This window comes from Lissotriton vulgaris, chromosome 2_1 (assembly GCF_964263255.1).
Source record: "Lissotriton vulgaris chromosome 2_1, aLisVul1.2, whole genome shotgun sequence".
Taxonomy (NCBI): Eukaryota; Metazoa; Chordata; class Amphibia; order Caudata; family Salamandridae; genus Lissotriton; species Lissotriton vulgaris.
The window spans coordinates 295,519,472-295,542,021 of record NC_141687.1 but is presented as its reverse complement, the minus strand read 5'-3'; the positions used below and the strand labels follow the sequence as shown (position 1 = coordinate 295,542,021).

At 40.0% G+C, this 22,550-nt stretch overlaps 8 non-coding genes across 8 annotated transcripts; all 8 read right to left on the bottom strand.

The window, feature by feature from the left end:
* Positions 1-138: 138 nt before the first annotated feature.
* Positions 139-354, bottom strand: LOC147730192 (small nucleolar RNA U3). The gene has a single exon (XR_015309034.1). It is a non-coding gene; the product is annotated as a small nucleolar RNA U3 (small nucleolar RNA).
* Positions 355-2,975: 2,621 nt separating this feature from the next.
* On the bottom strand, positions 2,976-3,191 carry LOC147730191 (small nucleolar RNA U3). Its single transcript, XR_015309115.1, has one exon. It is a non-coding gene; the product is annotated as a small nucleolar RNA U3 (small nucleolar RNA).
* Positions 3,192-5,809: 2,618 nt separating this feature from the next.
* LOC147730190 (small nucleolar RNA U3) lies at positions 5,810-6,025 on the bottom strand. The gene has a single exon (XR_015309162.1). It is a non-coding gene; the product is annotated as a small nucleolar RNA U3 (small nucleolar RNA).
* A 2,618-nt stretch (positions 6,026-8,643) lies between these two features.
* Positions 8,644-8,859, bottom strand: LOC147730189 (small nucleolar RNA U3). The gene has a single exon (XR_015309114.1). It is a non-coding gene; the product is annotated as a small nucleolar RNA U3 (small nucleolar RNA).
* A 2,618-nt stretch (positions 8,860-11,477) lies between these two features.
* On the bottom strand, positions 11,478-11,693 carry LOC147730188 (small nucleolar RNA U3). Its single transcript, XR_015309104.1, has one exon. It is a non-coding gene; the product is annotated as a small nucleolar RNA U3 (small nucleolar RNA).
* A 2,619-nt stretch (positions 11,694-14,312) lies between these two features.
* On the bottom strand, positions 14,313-14,528 carry LOC147730187 (small nucleolar RNA U3). The gene has a single exon (XR_015309111.1). It is a non-coding gene; the product is annotated as a small nucleolar RNA U3 (small nucleolar RNA).
* A 2,883-nt stretch (positions 14,529-17,411) lies between these two features.
* LOC147730186 (small nucleolar RNA U3) lies at positions 17,412-17,627 on the bottom strand. Its single transcript, XR_015308783.1, has one exon. It is a non-coding gene; the product is annotated as a small nucleolar RNA U3 (small nucleolar RNA).
* Positions 17,628-20,246: 2,619 nt separating this feature from the next.
* LOC147730185 (small nucleolar RNA U3) lies at positions 20,247-20,462 on the bottom strand. The gene has a single exon (XR_015309053.1). It is a non-coding gene; the product is annotated as a small nucleolar RNA U3 (small nucleolar RNA).
* Positions 20,463-22,550: the final 2,088 nt, after the last annotated feature.

The following is a 22,550-nucleotide window of genomic DNA, read 5'->3' as shown; positions in this document are numbered from 1 at the left end:
AAAAGCTCAACAGTTTCTACTAAGTATTCATGAACTCAACAGCTAAATAAAAATAAACCAAAGTGCACACTATAAAAATAACAAACTAAGCAAGAAATTAAGAACGGATAGACTTCCTTACACCCTATAAAGTAGCTAACCACTCAGATTGTGTACTCTTTCTCCAATCCTCTTGAAAGGAATAAGAACGATCATCAATAGCAAACAGCAGCTACATAAATGCAACACTGTTCACTCACTTCACGCTCAGAAGAGAACACTTCAATTCTTCATCGTGGTTAGCGAAGACCAAACACTTTCAATCACATTTCCTCAGTTAAAAACTATAGAAATGATCCCTGAAAGTATAGTCTTAATAAAACTGTTTATCGCTCACACAGACAGAAAGGGGGGAAACCCTCCTTACTTACAGTAAGACACGGTTCGGCATCATCAACTGAAATAAAAACATATAAATATACACATATCTGTTACTCCACGAAATAACATTCTACCGATACACACGCATATGCATTTATTTACATTAAAACATACTTAATAGATCCTGGTGACACTGCTTTAAAATTTGCATATTTTAAATCAGCAACCAATTAAATTCAACCTGACTCTTCCTGACCCAACGCTGTACCAGAGGGAAAGCTGGAAAATTCTTCAAAAAACTGTGGTTTCCACAATATCATAGAGATGATTTTTAATGGGAATATTTGGTCTAGATTAGGAACAGTCAATCAGCCAAAAGAGTGACACTGATCGCTAGCATATGTGAAGCGACCTGCTAAGCTTGCAAGTGTGGAAACAAAAGTTGTAGCATTACAGCTACCTTGACATTTTGAACAGTTGCCCCACAGATCAAATGTAGGTCAACATCTTTGAACGGTTACCCCAAAAAAACGAACTGTTCCCCAGTTCACATATAAGACTCTAAGCTGAGGATGGCCTTCGGCGATGGTCCAAACTTTGTGAAAACCTGCTTTCAGCAACTACAGGAGATAACGGAACCTATCGCTTTCAGTAGCGCCCTGAATTCCTGGTTATCTAGGAAAGCGTTCACATGAACAACAACTTGTCCTACCACCCAGCTTGAATTTATGCGGGTTTTTAAAGCTACTAGACGTTTAGCCTCTCGGAACTACAGAAGTATCCAAAATATAGTTTATGTTTTTTTGTGCAAAATACTTTTTACACTGGGAAGTGAATACTTGCCGGAAACGTTTGGTACCTAATATTCATCAGAACCCGGAATTGAACTTTTCAGTGTACACTTCTGTCTTCCAGCATATCCTTAAATGAAGAAAGGAACAGCTGTCAACAGTAGACAGTTGTTTAAAAAAAAAAACTCTGCCTGTGACCTTCCTTTTTAGATCAGAACTTATCTGCAACACCTTCGGCCCACTTACAATTTCTACTTCAATCTTGATTCTTCATAACATATCGTGACAAAAAGTTTTATAACTCTATGCTAAGCTGTCCAAGGGTTACAGGAAGATATCACAACAGCATTTTTTTCTGTCACCTGGCTAAGCTCTCAGCAGATCAGTGATAGATAATTAAAACCTGCCGCTGCAGTCTTTAGTTAGCGAACTAAACTTTAATTCAGCATGATAGACTAAAGTTGAAGGCTAGGGACAAACAGAGGAAAGAGGACCGTTCCTGGTCGCCATTGCCTCTTGCGGCAGGCTAAAAGGCTATCACAATAAGGTCTTAACTGTGTAAGTTTTACGTAAAAAGAGGCCATGGCTGGAAAACCAGTCAGGCAATGCCCCAGACTCTTGCATAACCAAGAAGAACAGTCTATGGGTATTCACCTGGCCTGTCACCACACCGTGAACTTCCACAATTTACGGTCTGGCGCCAGCCCACCTAGCTCTTTTCCTAGGCGTCGCAGCACGGTGGAAATCCAAAATGGTGGCAGTCGGGGCTCGAACCATTAGAAGTTTCAAGGCACAGGGTTTATCCTACTATTTACAAACGGCTGATATTTCGATTCTCTACATGAGGGTCTAATCTTCCAGTGTTCGAATATAGCATAATGGAACGCTAAAGGGGGCTACAATGGTCCTTAAATACCCTCTGTTTGAGTTCTTGACTCAAGTTAAAGCTGAGCTTCTATATCGAGAGGATAGGGCATTTAATCAATGTGATACCCGAGGTAGAAAGTCTATTCTGATATCACAACATTCCAGTCTATGAATTAAGAATATTCTGAGTTAAAGCAGGAGAACCAAGAAAATGGTACTTGCTGGAGCAGGTGGCTCGTTTTGACCATTATTTTTTATTGTTGCAACTCCATTCTCCCCAATGGATCCTTCAAATTCCAAAGTTCGAATACATTAAGCCCTTGATGTACTAGGGGCTGTACGGGGGCTAGTTAGGAGCTGCAAGTTTTTGTGCTGAGCACACTAGATTTCATAATGATAAGTAAACATACACAGTCCTTTACTTCTGCTTTGCACTCCACAAATTCCTGTGAAAACTTTAGCAAATACCAAAGGAGGAGTTTTTTATCCTCAGCAGTCTAAGATCCACCGCAGCCTTGTAAGTTGTATAACCTGTGGCCAGGGTGATACGCTTCCTCTTAGTCTAAAAGGCTTAACTAGCATTAGGAGGTTTCTTTAAACAGTCGAATTGAAAGAGTGTTAAATCGTTGAGTAGCAGTAGTTGCCTTGCAGCAGCCTAGGCTCTACAAATAGCTCATACGCACAGTCCGTTTAAAAAGTACTCTTCACTCCCAAACTTTCTAAAAAACAAACCTTTTTTTATAAATAACATACCAAAATACCAACTGACGGTGAGAAGTGCTTTTCAAAGATAAGCTCTTGCAAAAACCACAAGTCCAAAAAAGCTCAACAGCTTCTACTAAGTATTCATGAACTCAACAGCTAAATAAAAATAAACCAAAGTGCACACTATAAAAATAACAAACTAAGCAAGAAATTAAGAACGGATAGACTTCCTTACACCCTATAAAGTAGCTAACCACTCAGATTGTGTACTCTTTCTCCAATCCTCTTGAAAGAAATAAGAACGATCATCAATAGCAAACAGCAGCTACATAAATGCAACACTGTTCACTCACTTCACGCTCAGAAGAAAACACTTCAATTCTTCATCGTGGTTAGCGAAGACCAAACACTTTCAATCACATTTCCTCAGTTAAAAACTATAGAAATGATCCCTGAAAGTATAGTCTTAATAAAACTGTTTATCGCTCACACAGACAGAAAGGGGGGAAACCCTCCTTACTTACAGTAAGACACGGTTCGGCATCATCAACTGAAATAAAAACATATAAATATACACATATCTGTTACTCCACGAAATAACATTCTACCGATACACACGCATATGCATTTATTTACATTAAAACATACTTAATAGATCCTGGTGACACTGCTTTAAAATTTGCATATTTTAAATCAGCAACCAATTAAATTCAACCTGACTCTTCCTGACCCAACGCTGTACCAGAGGGAAAGCTGGAAAATTCTTCAAAAAACTGTGGTTTCCACAATATCATAGAGATGATTTTTAATGGGAATATTTGGTCTAGATTAGGAACAGTCAATCAGCCAAAAGAGTGACACTGATCGCTAGCATATGTGAAGCGACCTGCTAAGCTTGCAAGTGTGGAAACAAAAGTTGTAGCATTACAGCTACCTTGACATTTTGAACAGTTGCCCCACAGATCAAATGTAGGTCAACATCTTTGATCGGTTACCCAAAAAAACGAACTGTTCCCCAGTTCACATATAAGACTCTAAGCTGAGGATGGCCTTCGGCGATGGTCCAAACTTTGTGAAAACCTGCTTTCAGCAACTACAGGAGATAACGGAACCTATCGCTTTCAGTAGCGCCCTGAATTCCTGGTTATCTAGGAAAGCGTTCACATGAACAACAACTTGTCCTACCACCCAGCTTGAATTTATGCGGGTTTTTAAAGCTACTAGACGTTTAGCCTCTCGGAACTACAGAAGTATCCAAAATATAGTTTATGTTTTTTTGTGCAAAATACTTTTTACACTGGGAAGTGAATACTTGCCGGAAACGTTTGGTACCTAATATTCATCAGAACCCGGAATTGAACTTTTCAGTGTACACTTCTGTCTTCCAGCATATCCTTAAATGAAGAAAGGAACAACTGTCAACAGTAGACAGTTGTTTAAAAAAAAAACTCTGCCTGTGACCTTCCTTTTTAGATCAGAACTTATCTGCAACACCTTCGGACCACTTACAATTTCTACTTCAATCTTGATTCTTCATAACATATCGCGAACAAAAAGTTTTATAACTCTATGCTAAGCTGTCCAAGGGTTACAGGAAGATATCACAACAGCATTTTTTCTGTCACCTGGCTAAGCTCTCAGCAGATCAGTGATAGATAATTAAAACCTGCCGCTGCAGTCTTTGGTTAGAGAACTAAACTTTAATTCAGCATGATAGACTAAAGTTGAAGGCTAGGGACAAACAGAGGAAAGGGGACCGTTCCTGGTCGCCATTGCCTCTAGCGGCAGGCTAAAAGGCTATCACAGTAAGGTCTTAACTGTGTAAGTTTTACGTAAAAAGAGGCCATGGCTGGAAAACCAGTCGGGCAATGCCCCAGACTCCTGCATAACCAAGAAGAACAGTCTATGGGTATTCACCTGGCCTGTCACCACACCGTGAACTACCACAATTTACGGTCTGGCGCCAGCCCACCTAGGTCTTTTCCTAGGCGTCGCAGCACGGTGGAAATCCAAAATGGTGGCAGTCGGGGCTCGAACCATTAGAAGTTTCAAGGCACAGGGTTTATCCTACTATTTACAAACGGCTGATATTTCGATTCTCTACATGAGGGTCTAATCTTCCAGTGTTCGAATATAGCATAATGGAACGCTAAAGGGGGCTACAATGGTCCTTAAATACCCTCTGTTTGAGTTCTTGACTCAAGTTAAAGCTGAGCTTCTATATCGAGAGGATAGGGCATTTAATCAATGTGATACCCGAGGTAGAAAGTCTATTCTGATATCACAACATTCCAGTCTATGAATTAAGAATATTCTGAGTTAAAGCAGGAGAACCAAGAAAATGGTACTTGCTGGAGCAGGTGGCTCGTTTTGACCATTATTTTTTATTGTTGCAACTCCATTCTCCCCAATGGATCCTTCAAATTCCAAAGTTCGAATACATTAAGCCCTTGATGTAGTAGGGGCTGTACGGCGGCTAGTTGGGAGCTGCAAGTTTTTGTGCTGAGCACACTAGATTTCATAATGATAAGTAAACATACACAGTCCTTTACTTCTGCTTTGCACTCCACAAATTCCTGTGAAAACTTTAGCAAATACCAAAGGAGGAGTTTTTTATCCTCAGCAGTCTAAGATCCACCGCAGCCTTGTAAGTTGTATAACCTGTGGCCAGGGTGATACGCTTCCTCTTAGTCTAAAAGGCTTAACTAGCATTAGGAGGTTTCTTTAAACAGTCGAATTGAAAGAGTGTTAAATCGTTGAGTAGCAGTAGTTGCCTTGCAGCAGCCTAGGCTCTACAAATAGCTCATATGCACAGTCCGTTTAAAAAGTACTCTTCACTCCCCACTTTCTAAAAGACAAACCTTTTTTTATAAATAACATACCAAAATACCAACTGACGGTGAGAAGTGCTTTTCAAAGATAAGCTCTTGCAAAAACCACAAGTCCAAAAAAGCTCAACAGCTTCTACTAAGTATTCATGAACTCAACAGCTAAATAAAAATAAACCAAAGTGCACACTATAAAAATAACAAACTAAGCAAGAAATTAAGAACGGATAGACTTCCTTACACCCTATAAAGTAGCTAACCACTCAGATTGTGTACTCTTTCTCCAATCCTCTTGAAAGAAATAAGAACGATCATCAATAGCAAACAGCAGCTTCATAAATGCAACACTGTTCACTCACTTCACGCTCAGAAGAAAACACTTCAATTCTTCATCGTGGTTAGCGAAGACCAAACACTTTCAATCACATTTCCTCAGTTAAAAACTATAGAAATGATCCCTGAAAGTATAGTCTTAATAAAACTGTTTATCGCTCACACAGACAGAAAGGGGGGAAACCCTCCTTACTTACAGTAAGACACGGTTCGGCATCATCAACTGAAATAAAAACATATAAATATACACATATCTGTTACTCCACGAAATAACATTCTACCGATACACACGCATATGCATTTATTTACATTAAAACATACTTAATAGATCCTGGTGACACTGCTTTAAAATTTGCATATTTTAAATCAGCAACCAATTAAATTCAACCTGACTCTTCCTGACCCAACGCTGTACCAGAGGGAAAGCTGGAAAATTCTTCAAAAAACTGTGGTTTCCACAATATCATAGAGATGATTTTTAATGGGAATATTTGGTCTAGATTAGGAACAGTCAATCAGCCAAAAGAGTGACACTGATCGCTAGCATATGTGAAGCGACCTGCTAAGCTTGCAAGTGTGGAAACAAAAGTTGTAGCATTACAGCTACCTTGACATTTTGAACAGTTGCCCCACAGATCAAATGTAGGTCAACATCTTTGATCGGTTACCCAAAAAAACGAACTGTTCCCCAGTTCACATATAAGACTCTAAGCTGAGGATGGCCTTCGGCGATGGTCCAAACTTTGTGAAAACCTGCTTTCAGCAACTACAGGAGATAACGGAACCTATCGCTTTCAGTAGCGCCCTGAATTCCTGGTTATCTAGGAAAGCGTTCACATGAACAACAACTTGTCCTACCACCCAGCTTGAATTTATGCGGGTTTTTAAAGCTACTAGACGTTTAGCCTCTCGGAACTACAGAAGTATCCAAAATATAGTTTATGTTTTTTTGTGCAAAATACTTTTTACACTGGGAAGTGAATACTTGCCGGAAACGTTTGGTACCTAATATTCATCAGAACCCGGAATTGAACTTTTCAGTGTACACTTCTGTCTTCCAGCATATCCTTAAATGAAGAAAGGAACAACTGTCAACAGTAGACAGTTGTTTAAAAAAAAAACTCTGCCTGTGACCTTCCTTTTTAGATCAGAACTTATCTGCAACACCTTCGGACCACTTACAATTTCTACTTCAATCTTGATTCTTCATAACATATCGCGAACAAAAAGTTTTATAACTCTATGCTAAGCTGTCCAAGGGTTACAGGAAGATATCACAACAGCATTTTTTCTGTCACCTGGCTAAGCTCTCAGCAGATCAGTGATAGATAATTAAAACCTGCCGCTGCAGTCTTTGGTTAGAGAACTAAACTTTAATTCAGCATGATAGACTAAAGTTGAAGGCTAGGGACAAACAGAGGAAAGGGGACCGTTCCTGGTCGCCATTGCCTCTAGCGGCAGGCTAAAAGGCTATCACAGTAAGGTCTTAACTGTGTAAGTTTTACGTAAAAAGAGGCCATGGCTGGAAAACCAGTCGGGCAATGCCCCAGACTCCTGCATAACCAAGAAGAACAGTCTATGGGTATTCACCTGGCCTGTCACCACACCGTGAACTACCACAATTTACGGTCTGGCGCCAGCCCACCTAGGTCTTTTCCTAGGCGTCGCAGCACGGTGGAAATCCAAAATGGTGGCAGTCGGGGCTCGAACCATTAGAAGTTTCAAGGCACAGGGTTTATCCTACTATTTACAAACGGCTGATATTTCGATTCTCTACATGAGGGTCTAATCTTCCAGTGTTCGAATATAGCATAATGGAACGCTAAAGGGGGCTACAATGGTCCTTAAATACCCTCTGTTTGAGTTCTTGACTCAAGTTAAAGCTGAGCTTCTATATCGAGAGGATAGGGCATTTAATCAATGTGATACCCGAGGTAGAAAGTCTATTCTGATATCACAACATTCCAGTCTATGAATTAAGAATATTCTGAGTTAAAGCAGGAGAACCAAGAAAATGGTACTTGCTGGAGCAGGTGGCTCGTTTTGACCATTATTTTTTATTGTTGCAACTCCATTCTCCCCAATGGATCCTTCAAATTCCAAAGTTCGAATACATTAAGCCCTTGATGTAGTAGGGGCTGTACGGCGGCTAGTTGGGAGCTGCAAGTTTTTGTGCTGAGCACACTAGATTTCATAATGATAAGTAAACATACACAGTCCTTTACTTCTGCTTTGCACTCCACAAATTCCTGTGAAAACTTTAGCAAATACCAAAGGAGGAGTTTTTTATCCTCAGCAGTCTAAGATCCACCGCAGCCTTGTAAGTTGTATAACCTGTGGCCAGGGTGATACGCTTCCTCTTAGTCTAAAAGGCTTAACTAGCATTAGGAGGTTTCTTTAAACAGTCGAATTGAAAGAGTGTTAAATCGTTGAGTAGCAGTAGTTGCCTTGCAGCAGCCTAGGCTCTACAAATAGCTCATATGCACAGTCCGTTTAAAAAGTACTCTTCACTCCCCACTTTCTAAAAGACAAACCTTTTTTTATAAATAACATACCAAAATACCAACTGACGGTGAGAAGTGCTTTTCAAAGATAAGCTCTTGCAAAAACCACAAGTCCAAAAAAGCTCAACAGCTTCTACTAAGTATTCATGAACTCAACAGCTAAATAAAAATAAACCAAAGTGCACACTATAAAAATAACAAACTAAGCAAGAAATTAAGAACGGATAGACTTCCTTACACCCTATAAAGTAGCTAACCACTCAGATTGTGTACTCTTTCTCCAATCCTCTTGAAAGAAATAAGAACGATCATCAATAGCAAACAGCAGCTACATAAATGCAACACTGTTCACTCACTTCACGCTCAGAAGAAAACACTTCAATTCTTCATCGTGGTTAGCGAAGACCAAACACTTTCAATCACATTTCCTCAGTTAAAAACTATAGAAATGATCCCTGAAAGTATAGTCTTAATAAAACTGTTTATCGCTCACACAGACAGAAAGGGGGGAAACCCTCCTTACTTACAGTAAGACACGGTTCGGCATCATCAACTGAAATAAAAACATATAAATATACACATATCTGTTACTCCACGAAATAACATTCTACCGATACACACGCATATGCATTTATTTACATTAAAACATACTTAATAGATCCTGGTGACACTGCTTTAAAATTTGCATATTTTAAATCAGCAACCAATTAAATTCAACCTGACTCTTCCTGACCCAACGCTGTACCAGAGGGAAAGCTGGAAAATTCTTCAAAAAACTGTGGTTTCCACAATATCATAGAGATGATTTTTAATGGGAATATTTGGTCTAGATTAGGAACAGTCAATCAGCCAAAAGAGTGACACTGATCGCTAGCATATGTGAAGCGACCTGCTAAGCTTGCAAGTGTGGAAACAAAAGTTGTAGCATTACAGCTACCTTGACATTTTGAACAGTTGCCCCACAGATCAAATGTAGGTCAACATCTTTGATCGGTTACCCAAAAAAACGAACTGTTCCCCAGTTCACATATAAGACTCTAAGCTGAGGATGGCCTTCGGCGATGGTCCAAACTTTGTGAAAACCTGCTTTCAGCAACTACAGGAGATAACGGAACCTATCGCTTTCAGTAGCGCCCTGAATTCCTGGTTATCTAGGAAAGCGTTCACATGAACAACAACTTGTCCTACCACCCAGCTTGAATTTATGCGGGTTTTTAAAGCTACTAGACGTTTAGCCTCTCGGAACTACAGAAGTATCCAAAATATAGTTTATGTTTTTTTGTGCAAAATACTTTTTACACTGGGAAGTGAATACTTGCCGGAAACGTTTGGTACCTAATATTCATCAGAACCCGGAATTGAACTTTTCAGTGTACACTTCTGTCTTCCAGCATATCCTTAAATGAAGAAAGGAACAACTGTCAACAGTAGACAGTTGTTTAAAAAAAAAACTCTGCCTGTGACCTTCCTTTTTAGATCAGAACTTATCTGCAACACCTTCGGACCACTTACAATTTCTACTTCAATCTTGATTCTTCATAACATATCGCGAACAAAAAGTTTTATAACTCTATGCTAAGCTGTCCAAGGGTTACAGGAAGATATCACAACAGCATTTTTTCTGTCACCTGGCTAAGCTCTCAGCAGATCAGTGATAGATAATTAAAACCTGCCGCTGCAGTCTTTGGTTAGAGAACTAAACTTTAATTCAGCATGATAGACTAAAGTTGAAGGCTAGGGACAAACAGAGGAAAGGGGACCGTTCCTGGTCGCCATTGCCTCTAGCGGCAGGCTAAAAGGCTATCACAGTAAGGTCTTAACTGTGTAAGTTTTACGTAAAAAGAGGCCATGGCTGGAAAACCAGTCGGGCAATGCCCCAGACTCCTGCATAACCAAGAAGAACAGTCTATGGGTATTCACCTGGCCTGTCACCACACCGTGAACTACCACAATTTACGGTCTGGCGCCAGCCCACCTAGGTCTTTTCCTAGGCGTCGCAGCACGGTGGAAATCCAAAATGGTGGCAGTCGGGGCTCGAACCATTAGAAGTTTCAAGGCACAGGGTTTATCCTACTATTTACAAACGGCTGATATTTCGATTCTCTACATGAGGGTCTAATCTTCCAGTGTTCGAATATAGCATAATGGAACGCTAAAGGGGGCTACAATGGTCCTTAAATACCCTCTGTTTGAGTTCTTGACTCAAGTTAAAGCTGAGCTTCTATATCGAGAGGATAGGGCATTTAATCAATGTGATACCCGAGGTAGAAAGTCTATTCTGATATCACAACATTCCAGTCTATGAATTAAGAATATTCTGAGTTAAAGCAGGAGAACCAAGAAAATGGTACTTGCTGGAGCAGGTGGCTCGTTTTGACCATTATTTTTTATTGTTGCAACTCCATTCTCCCCAATGGATCCTTCAAATTCCAAAGTTCGAATACATTAAGCCCTTGATGTAGTAGGGGCTGTACGGCGGCTAGTTGGGAGCTGCAAGTTTTTGTGCTGAGCACACTAGATTTCATAATGATAAGTAAACATACACAGTCCTTTACTTCTGCTTTGCACTCCACAAATTCCTGTGAAAACTTTAGCAAATACCAAAGGAGGAGTTTTTTATCCTCAGCAGTCTAAGATCCACCGCAGCCTTGTAAGTTGTATAACCTGTGGCCAGGGTGATACGCTTCCTCTTAGTCTAAAAGGCTTAACTAGCATTAGGAGGTTTCTTTAAACAGTCGAATTGAAAGAGTGTTAAATCGTTGAGTAGCAGTAGTTGCCTTGCAGCAGCCTAGGCTCTACAAATAGCTCATATGCACAGTCCGTTTAAAAAGTACTCTTCACTCCCCACTTTCTAAAAGACAAACCTTTTTTTATAAATAACATACCAAAATACCAACTGACGGTGAGAAGTGCTTTTCAAAGATAAGCTCTTGCAAAAACCACAAGTCCAAAAAAGCTCAACAGCTTCTACTAAGTATTCATGAACTCAACAGCTAAATAAAAATAAACCAAAGTGCACACTATAAAAATAACAAACTAAGCAAGAAATTAAGAACGGATAGACTTCCTTACACCCTATAAAGTAGCTAACCACTCAGATTGTGTACTCTTTCTCCAATCCTCTTGAAAGGAATAAGAACGATCATCAATAGCAAACAACAGCTACATAAATGCAACACTGTTCACTCACTTCACGCTCAGAAGAGAACACTTCAATTCTTCATCGTGGTTAGCGAAGACCAAACACTGTCAATCACATTTCCTCAGTTAAAAACTATAGAAATGATCCCTGAAAGTATAGTCTTAATAAAAGTGTTTATCGCTCACACAGACAGAAAGGGGGGAAACCCTCCTTACTTACAGTAAGACACGGTTCGGCATCATCAACTGAAGTAAAAACATATAAATATACACATATCTGTTACTCCACGAAATAATATTCTACCGATACACACGCATATGCATTTATTTACATTAAAACATACTTAATAGATCCTGGTGACACTGCTTTAAAATTTGCATATTTTAAATCAGCAACCAATTAAATTCAACCTGACTCTTCCTGACCCAACGCTGTACCAGAGGGAAAGCTGGAAAATTCTTCAAAAAACTGTGGTTTCCACAATATCATAGAGATGATTTTTAATGGGAATATTTGGTCTAGATTAGGAACAGTCAATCAGCCAAAAGAGTGACACTGATCGCTAGCATATGTGAAGCGACCTGCTAAGCTTGCAAGTGTGGAAACAAAAGTTGTAGCATTACAGCTACCTTGACATTTTGAACAGTTGCCCCACAGATCAAATGTAGGTCAACATCTTTGATCGGTTACCCCCAAAAAAAAAACTGTTCCCCAGTTCACATATAAGACTCTAAGCTGAGGATGGCCTTCGGCGATGGTCCAAACTTTGTGAAAACCTGCTTTCAGCAACTACAGGAGATAACGGAACCTATCGCTTTCAGTAGCGCCCTGAATTCCTGGTTATCTAGGAAAGCGTTCACATGAACAACAACTTGTCCTACCACCCAGCTTGAATTTATGCGGGTTTTTAAAGCTACTAGACGTTTAGCCTCTCGGAACTACAGAAGTATCCAAAATATAGTTTATGTTTTTTTGTGCAAAATACTTTTTACACTGGGAAGTGAATACTTGCCGGAAACGTTTGGTACCTAATATTCATCACAACCCGGAATTGAACTTTTCAGTGTACACTTCTGTCTTCCAGCATATCCTTAAATGAAGAAAGGAACAACTGTCAACAGTAGACAGTTGTTTAAAAAAAAACTCTGCCTGTGACCTTCCTTTTTAGATCAGAACTTATCTGCAACACCTTCGGACCACTTACAATTTCTACTTCAATCTTGATTCTTCATAACATATCGCGAACAAAAAGTTTTATAACTCTATGCTAAGCTGTCCAAGGGTTACAGGAAGATATCACAACAGCATTTTTTCTGTCACCTGGCTAAGCTCTCAGCAGATCAGTGATAGATAATTAAAACCTGCCGCTACAGTCTTTGGTTAGAGAACTAAACTTTAATTCAGCATGATAGACTAAAGTTGAAGGCTAGGGACAAACAGAGGAAAGGGGACCGTTCCTGGTCGCCATTGCCTCTTGCGGCAGGCTAAAAGGCTATCACAGTAAGGTCTTAACTGTGTAAGTTTTACGTAAAAAGAGGCCATGGCTGGAAAACCAGTCGGGCAATGCCCCAGACTCTTGCATAACCAAGAAGAACAGTCTATGGGTATTCACCTGGCCTGTCACCACACCGTGAACTTCCACAATTTACGGTCTGGCGCCAGCCCACCTAGGTCTTTTCCTAGGCGTCGCAGCATGGTGGAAATCCAAAATGGTGGCAGTCGGGGCTCGAACCATTAGAAGTTTCAAGGCACAGGGTTTATCCTACTATTTACAAACGGCTGATATTTCGATTCACTACATGAGGGTCTAATCTTCCAGTGTTCGAATATAGCATAATGGAACGCTAAAGGGGGCTACAATGGTCCTTAAATACCCTCTGTTTGAGTTCTTGACTCAAGTTAAAGCTGAGCTTCTATATCGAGAGGATAGGGCATTTAATCAATGTGATACCCGAGGTAGAAAGTCTATTCTGATATCACAACATTCCAGTCTATGAATTAAGAATATTCTGAGTTAAAGCAGGAGAACCAAGAAAATGGTACTTGCTGGAGCAGGTGGCTCGTTTTGACCATTATTTTTTATTGTTGCAACTCCATTCTCCCCAATGGATCCTTCAAATTCCAAAGTTCGAATACATTAAGTCCTTGATGTAGTAGGGGCTGTACGGGGGCTAGTTGGGAGCTGCAAGTTTTTGTGCTGAGCACACTAGATTTCATAATGATAAGTAAACATACACAGTCCTTTACTTCTGCTTTGCACTCCACAAATTCCTGTGAAAACTTTAGCAAATACCAAAGGAGGAGTTTTTTATCCTCAGCAGTCTAAGATCCACCGCAGCCTTGTAAGTTGTATAACCTGTGGCCAGGGTGATACGCTTCCTCTTAGTCTAAAAGGCTTAACTAGCATTAGGAGGTTTCTTTAAACAGTCGAATTGAAAGAGTGTTAAATCGTTGAGTAGCAGTAGTTGCCTTGCAGCAGCCTAGGCTCTACAAATAGCTCATACGCACAGTCCGTTTAAAAAGTACTCTTCACTCCCAAACTTTCTAAAAAACAAACCTTTTTTTATAAATAACATACCAAAATACCAACTGACGGTGAGAAGTGCTTTTCAAAGATAAGCTCTTGCAAAAACCACAAGTCCAAAAAAGCTCAACAGCTTCTACTAAGTATTCATGAACTCAACAGCTAAATAAAAATAAACCAAAGTGCACACTATAAAAATAACAAACTAAGCAAGAAATTAAGAACGGATAGACTTCCTTACACCCTATAAAGTATCTAACCACTCAGATTGTGTACTCTTTCTCCAATCCTCTTGAAAGGAATAAGAACGATCATCAATAGCAAACAGCAGCTACATAAATGCAACACTGTTCACTCACTTCACGCTCAGAAGAGAACACTTCAATTCTTCATCGGGGTTAGCGAAGACCAAACACTTTCAATCACATTTCCTCAGTTAAAAACTATAGAAATGATCCCTGAAAGTATAGTCTTAATAAAACTGTTTATCGCTCACACAGACAGAAAGGGGGGAAACCCTCCTTACTTACAGTAAGACACGGTTCGGCATCATCAACTGAAATAAAAACATATAAATATACACATATCTGTTACTCCACGAAATAACATTCTACCGATACACACGCATATGCATTTATTTACATTAAAACATACTTAATAGATCCTGGTGACACTGCTTTAAAATTTGCATATTTTAAATCAGCAACCAATTAAATTCAACCTGACTCTTCCTGACCCAACGCTGTACCAGAGGGAAAGCTGGAAAATTCTTCAAAAAACTGTGGTTTCCACAATATCATAGAGATGATTTTTAATGGGAATATTTGGTCTAGATTAGGAACAGTCAATCAGCCAAAAGAGTGACACTGATCGCTAGCATATGTGAAGCGACCTGCTAAGCTTGCAAGTGTGGAAACAAAAGTTGTAGCATTACAGCTACCTTGACATTTTGAACAGTTGCCCCACAGATCAAATGTAGGTCAACATCTTTGAACGGTTACCCCAAAAAAACGAACTGTTCCCCAGTTCACATATAAGACTCTAAGCTGAGGATGGCCTTCGGCGATGGTCCAAACTTTGTGAAAACCTGCTTTCAGCAACTACAGGAGATAACGGAACCTATCGCTTTCAGTAGCGCCCTGAATTCCTGGTTATCTAGGAAAGCGTTCACATGAACAACAACTTGTCCTACCACCCAGCTTGAATTTATGCGGGTTTTTAAAGCTACTAGACGTTTAGCCTCTCGGAACTACAGAAGTATCCAAAATATAGTTTATGTTTTTTTGTGCAAAATACTTTTTACACTGGGAAGTGAATACTTGCCGGAAACGTTTGGTACCTAATATTCATCAGAACCCGGAATTGAACTTTTCAGTGTACACTTCTGTCTTCCAGCATATCCTTAAATGAAGAAAGGAACAGCTGTCAACAGTAGACAGTTGTTTAAAAAAAAAAACTCTGCCTGTGACCTTCCTTTTTAGATCAGAACTTATCTGCAACACCTTCGGCCCACTTACAATTTCTACTTCAATCTTGATTCTTCATAACATATCGTGACAAAAAGTTTTATAACTCTATGCTAAGCTGTCCAAGGGTTACAGGAAGATATCACAACAGCATTTTTTTCTGTCACCTGGCTAAGCTCTCAGCAGATCAGTGATAGATAATTAAAACCTGCCGCTGCAGTCTTTAGTTAGCGAACTAAACTTTAATTCAGCATGATAGACTAAAGTTGAAGGCTAGGGACAAACAGAGGAAAGAGGACCGTTCCTGGTCGCCATTGCCTCTTGCGGCAGGCTAAAAGGCTATCACAATAAGGTCTTAACTGTGTAAGTTTTACGTAAAAAGAGGCCATGGCTGGAAAACCAGTCAGGCAATGCCCCAGACTCTTGCATAACCAAGAAGAACAGTCTATGGGTATTCACCTGGCCTGTCACCACACCGTGAACTTCCACAATTTACGGTCTGGCGCCAGCCCACCTAGCTCTTTTCCTAGGCGTCGCAGCACGGTGGAAATCCAAAATGGTGGCAGTCGGGGCTCGAACCATTAGAAGTTTCAAGGCACAGGGTTTATCCTACTATTTACAAACGGCTGATATTTCGATTCTCTACATGAGGGTCCAATCTTCCAGTGTTCGAATATAGCATAATGGAACGCTAAAGGGGGCTACAATGGTCCTTAAATACCCTCTGTTTGAGTTCTTGACTCAAGTTAAAGCTGAGCTTCTATATCGAGAGGATAGGGCATTTAATCAATGTGATACCCGAGGTAGAAAGTCTATTCTGATATCACAACATTCCAGTCTATGAATTAAGAATATTCTGAGTTAAAGCAGGAGAACCAAGAAAATGGTACTTGCTGGAGCAGGTGGCTCGTTTTGACCATTATTTTTTATTGTTGCAACTCCATTCTCCCCAATGGATCCTTCAAATTCCAAAGTTCGAATACATTAAGCCCTTGATGTACTAGGGGCTGTACGGGGGCTAGTTAGGAGCTGCAAGTTTTTGTGCTGAGCACACTAGATTTCATAATGATAAGTAAACATACACAGGGGCATATTATCAAGCCTGTGCGCTAAAATTATCGCCGCTTAATCGGCCGAAAACGGCCGATAAAGCGGCGATAATGGGCTTGATAATATGCTCTGTGGAATTCCAATCGAAGCCCATGTTAGATGTCTTCACATCTAACATGTGCTTCGATTGGAATTCCATAGAGCATATTATCAAGCCCATTATCGCCGCTTTATCGGCCGTTTTCGGCCGATAAAGCGGCGATAATTTTAGCGCACAGGCTTGATAATATGCCCCACAGTCCTTTACTTCTGCTTTGCACTCCACAAATTCCTGTGAAAACTTTAGCAAATACCAAAGGAGGAGTTTTTTATCCTCAGCAGTCTAAGATCCACCGCAGCCTTGTAAGTTGTATAACCTGTGACCAGGGTGATACGCTTCCTCTTAGTCTAAAAGGCTTAACTAGCATTAGGAGGTTCCTTTAAACAGTCGAATTGAAAGAGTGTTAAATCGTTGAGTAGCAGTAGTTGCCTTGCAGCAGCCTAGGCTCTACAAATAGCTCATACGCACAGTCCGTTTAAAAAGTACTCTTCACTCCCCACGTTCTAAAAAACAAACCTTATTTTATAAATAACATACCAAAATACCATCTGACCGTGAGAAGTGCTTTTCAAAGATAAGCTCTTGCAAAAACCACAAGTCCAAAAAAGCTCAACAGCTTCTACTAAGTATTCATGAACTCAACAGCTAAATAAAAATAAACCAAAGTGCACACTATAAAAATAACAAACTAAGCAAGAAATTAAGAACGGAGAGACTTCCTTACACCCTATAAAGTAGCTAACCACTCAGATTGTGTACTCTTTCTCCAATCCTCTTGAAAGGAATAAGAACGATCATCAATAGCAAACAGCAGCTACATAAATGCAATACTGTTCACTCACTTCATGCTCAGAAGAGAACACTTCAATTCTTCATCATGGTTAGCGAAGACCAAGCACTATCAATCACATTTCCTCAGTTAAAAACTATAGAAATGATCCCTGAAAGTATAGTCCTAATAAAACTGTTTATCGCTCACACAGACAGAAAGGGGGGAAACCCTCCTTACTTACAGTAAGACACGGTTCGGCATCATCAACTGAAATAAAAACATATAAATATAAACATATCTGTTACTCCACGAAATAACATTCTACCGATACACACGCATATGCATTTATTTACATTAAAACATACTTAATAGATCCTGGTGACACTGCTTTAAAATTTGCATATTTTAAATCAGCAACCAATTAAATTCAACCGACTCTTCCTGACCCAACGCTGTACCAGAGGGAAAGCTGGAAAATTCTTCAAAAAACTGTGGTTTCCACAATATCATAGAGATGATTTTTAATGGGAATATTTGGTCTAGATTAGGAACAGTCAATCAGCCAAAAGAGTGACACTGATCGCTAGCATATGTGAAGCGACATGCTAAGCTTGCAAGTGTGGAAACAAAAGTTGTAGCATTACAGCTACCTTGACATTTTGAACAGTTGCCCCACAGATCAAATGTAGGTCAACATCTTTGATCGGTTACCCCAAAAAAACGAACTGTTCCCCAGTTCACATATAAGACTCTAAGCTGAGGATGGCCTTCGGCGATGGTCCAAACTTTGTGAAAACCTGCTTTCAGCAACTACAGGAGATAACGGAACCTATCGCTTTCAGTAGCGCGCCTGAATTCCTGGTTATCTAGGAAAGCGTTCACATGAACAACAACTTGTCCTACCACCCAGCTTGAATTTATGCGGGTTTTTAAAGCTACTAGACGTTTAGCCTCTCGGAACTACAGAAGTATCCAAAATATAGTTTATGTTTTTTTGTGCAAAATACTTTTTACACTGGGAAGTGAATACTTGCCGGAAACGTTTGGTACCTAATATTCATCAGAACCCGGAATTGAACTTTTCAGTGTACACTTCTGTCTTCCAGCATATCCTTAAATGAAGAAAGGAACAGCTGTCAACAGTAGACAGTTGTTTAAAAAAAAAACTCTGCCTGTGACCTTCCTTTTTAGATCAGAACTTATCTGCAACACCTTCGGACCACTTACAATTTCTACTTCAATCTTGATTCTTCATGACATATCGCGAACAAAAAGTTTTATAACTCTATGCTAAGCTGTCCAAGGGTTACAGGAAGATATCACAACAGCATTTTTTCTGTCACCTGGCTAAGCTCTCAGCAGATCAGTGATAGATAATTAAAACCTGCCGCTGCAGTCTTTGGTTAGAGAACTAAACTTTAATTCAGCATGATAGACTAAAGTTGAAGGCTAGGGACAAACAGAGGAAAGGGGACCGTTCCTGGTCGCCATTGCCTCTTGCGGCAGGCTAAAAGGCTATCACAGTAAGGTCTTAACTGTGTAAGTTTTACGTAAAAAGAGGCCATGGCTGGAAAACCAGTCGGGCAATGCCCCAGACTCTTGCATAACCAAGAAGAACAGTCTATGGGTATTCACCTGGCCTGTCACCACACCGTGAACTACCACAATTTACGGTCTGGCGCCAGCCCACCTAGGTCTTTTCCTAGGCGTCGCAGCACGGTGGAAATCCAAAATGGTGGCAGTCGGGGCTCGAACCATTAGAAGTTTCAAGGCACAGGGTTTATCCTACTATTTACAAACGGCTGATATTTCGATTCTCTACATGAGGGTCTAATCTTCCAGTGTTCGAATATAGCATAATGGAACGCTAAAGGGGGCTACAATGGTCCTTAAATACCCTCTGTTTGAGTTCTTGACTCAAGTTAAAGCTGAGCTTCTATATCGAGAGGATAGGGCATTTAATCAATGTGATACCCGAGGTAGAAAGTCCATTCTGATATCACAACATTCCAGTCTATGAATTAAGAATATTCTGAGTTAAAGCAGGAGAACCAAGAAAATGGTACTTGCTGGAGCAGGTGGCTCGTTTTGACCATTATTTTTTATTGTTGCAACTCCATTCTCCCCAATGGATCCTTCAAATTCCAAAGTTCGAATACATTAAGCCCTTGATGTAGTAGGGGCTGTACGGCGGCTAGTTGGGAGCTGCAAGTTTTTGTGCTGAGCACACTAGATTTCATAATGATAAGTAAACATACACAGTCCTTTACTTCTGCTTTGCACTCCACAAATTCCTGTGAAAACTTTAGCAAATACCAAAGGAGGAGTTTTTTATCCTCAGCAGTCTAAGATCCACCGCAGCCTTGTAAGTTGTATAACCTGTGGCCAGGGTGATACGCTTCCTCTTAGTCTAAAAGGCTTAACTAGCATTAGGAGGTTTCTTTAAACAGTCGAATTGAAAGAGTGTTAAATCGTTGAGTAGCAGTAGTTGCCTTGCAGCAGCCTAGGCTCTACAAATAGCTCATATGCACAGTCCGTTTAAAAAGTACTCTTCACTCCCCACTTTCTAAAAGACAAACCTTTTTTTATAAATAACATACCAAAATACCAACTGACGGTGAGAAGTGCTTTTCAAAGATAAGCTCTTGCAAAAACCACAAGTCCAAAAAAGCTCAACAGCTTCTACTAAGTATTCATGAACTCAACAGCTAAATAAAAATAAACCAAAGTGCACACTATAAAAATAACAAACTAAGCAAGAAATTAAGAACGGATAGACTTCCTTACACCCTATAAAGTAGCTAACCACTCAGATTGTGTACTCTTTCTCCAATCCTCTTGAAAGGAATAAGAACGATCATCAATAGCAAACAGCAGCTACATAAATGCAACACTGTTCACTCACTTCACGCTCAGAAGAGAACACTTCAATTCTTCATCGTGGTTAGCGAAGACCAAACACTGTCAATCACATTTCCTCAGTTAAAAACTATAGAAATGATCCCTGAAAGTATAGTCTTAATAAAAGTGTTTATCGCTCACACAGACAGAAAGGGGGGAAACCCTCCTTACTTACAGTAAGACACGGTTCGGCATCATCAACTGAAGTAAAAACATATAAATATACACATATCTGTTACTCCACGAAATAATATTCTACCGATACACACGCATATGCATTTATTTACATTAAAACATACTTAATAGATCCTGGTGACACTGCTTTAAAATTTGCATATTTTAAATCAGCAACCAATTAAATTCAACCTGACTCTTCCTGACCCAACGCTGTACCAGAGGGAAAGCTGGAAAATTCTTCAAAAAACTGTGGTTTCCACAATATCATAGAGATGATTTTTAATGGGAATATTTGGTCTAGATTAGGAACAGTCAATCAGCCAAAAGAGTGACACTGATCGCTAGCATATGTGAAGCGACCTGCTAAGCTTGCAAGTGTGGAAACAAAAGTTGTAGCATTACAGCTACCTTGACATTTTGAACAGTTGCCCCACAGATCAAATGTAGGTCAACATCTTTGATCGGTTACCCCAAAAAAACAAACTGTTCCCCAGTTCACATATAAGACTCTAAGCTGAGGATGGCCTTCGGCGATGGTCCAAACTTTGTAAAAACCTGCTTTCAGCAACTACAGGAGATAACGGAACCTATCGCTTTCAGTAGCGCCCTGAATTCCTGGTTATCTAGGAAAGCGTTCACATGAACAACAACTTGTCCTACCACCCAGCTTGAATTTATGCGGGTTTTTAAAGCTACTAGACGTTTAGCCTCTCGGAACTACAGAAGTATCCAAAATATAGTTTATGTTTTTTTGTGCAAAATACTTTTTACACTGGGAAGTGAATACTTGCCGGAAACGTTTGGTACCTAATATTCATCACAACCCGGAATTGAACTTTTCAGTGTACACTTCTGTCTTCCAGCATATCCTTAAATGAAGAAAGGAACAACTGTCAACAGTAGACAGTTGTTTAAAAAAAAAACTCTGCCTGTGACCTTCCTTTTTAGATCAGAACTTATCTGCAACACCTTCGGACCACTTACAATTTCTACTTCAATCTTGATTCTTCATAACATATCGCGAACAAAAAGTTTTATAACTCTATGCTAAGCTGTCCAAGGGTTACAGGAAGATATCACAACAGCATTTTTTCTGTCACCTGGCTAAGCTCTCAGCAGATCAGTGATAGATAATTAAAACCTGCCGCTGCAGTCTTTGGTTAGAGAACTAAACTTTAATTCAGCATGATAGACTAAAGTTGAAGGCTAGGGACAAACAGAGGAAAGGGGACCGTTCCTGGTCGCCATTGCCTCTAGCGGCAGGCTAAAAGGCTATCACAGTAAGGTCTTAACTGTGTAAGTTTTACGTAAAAAGAGGCCATGGCTGGAAAACCAGTCGGGCAATGCCCCAGACTCCTGCATAACCAAGAAGAACAGTCTATGGGTATTCACCTGGCCTGTCACCACACCGTGAACTACCACAATTTACGGTCTGGCGCCAGCCCACCTAGGTCTTTTCCTAGGCGTCGCAGCACGGTGGAAATCCAAAATGGTGGCAGTCGGGGCTCGAACCATTAGAAGTTTCAAGGCACAGGGTTTATCCTACTATTTACAAACGGCTGATATTTCGATTCTCTACATGAGGGTCTAATCTTCCAGTGTTCGAATATAGCATAATGGAACGCTAAAGGGGGCTACAATGGTCCTTAAATACCCTCTGTTTGAGTTCTTGACTCAAGTTAAAGCTGAGCTTCTATATCGAGAGGATAGGGCATTTAATCAATGTGATACCCGAGGTAGAAAGTCTATTCTGATATCACAACATTCCAGTCTATGAATTAAGAATATTCTGAGTTAAAGCAGGAGAACCAAGAAAATGGTACTTGCTGGAGCAGGTGGCTCGTTTTGACCATTATTTTTTATTGTTGCAACTCCATTCTCCCCAATGGATCCTTCAAATTCCAAAGTTCGAATACATTAAGCCCTTGATGTAGTAGGGGCTGTACGGGGGCTAGTTGGGAGCTGCAAGTTTTTGTGCTGAGCACACTAGATTTCATAATGATAAGTAAACATACACAGTCCTTTACTTC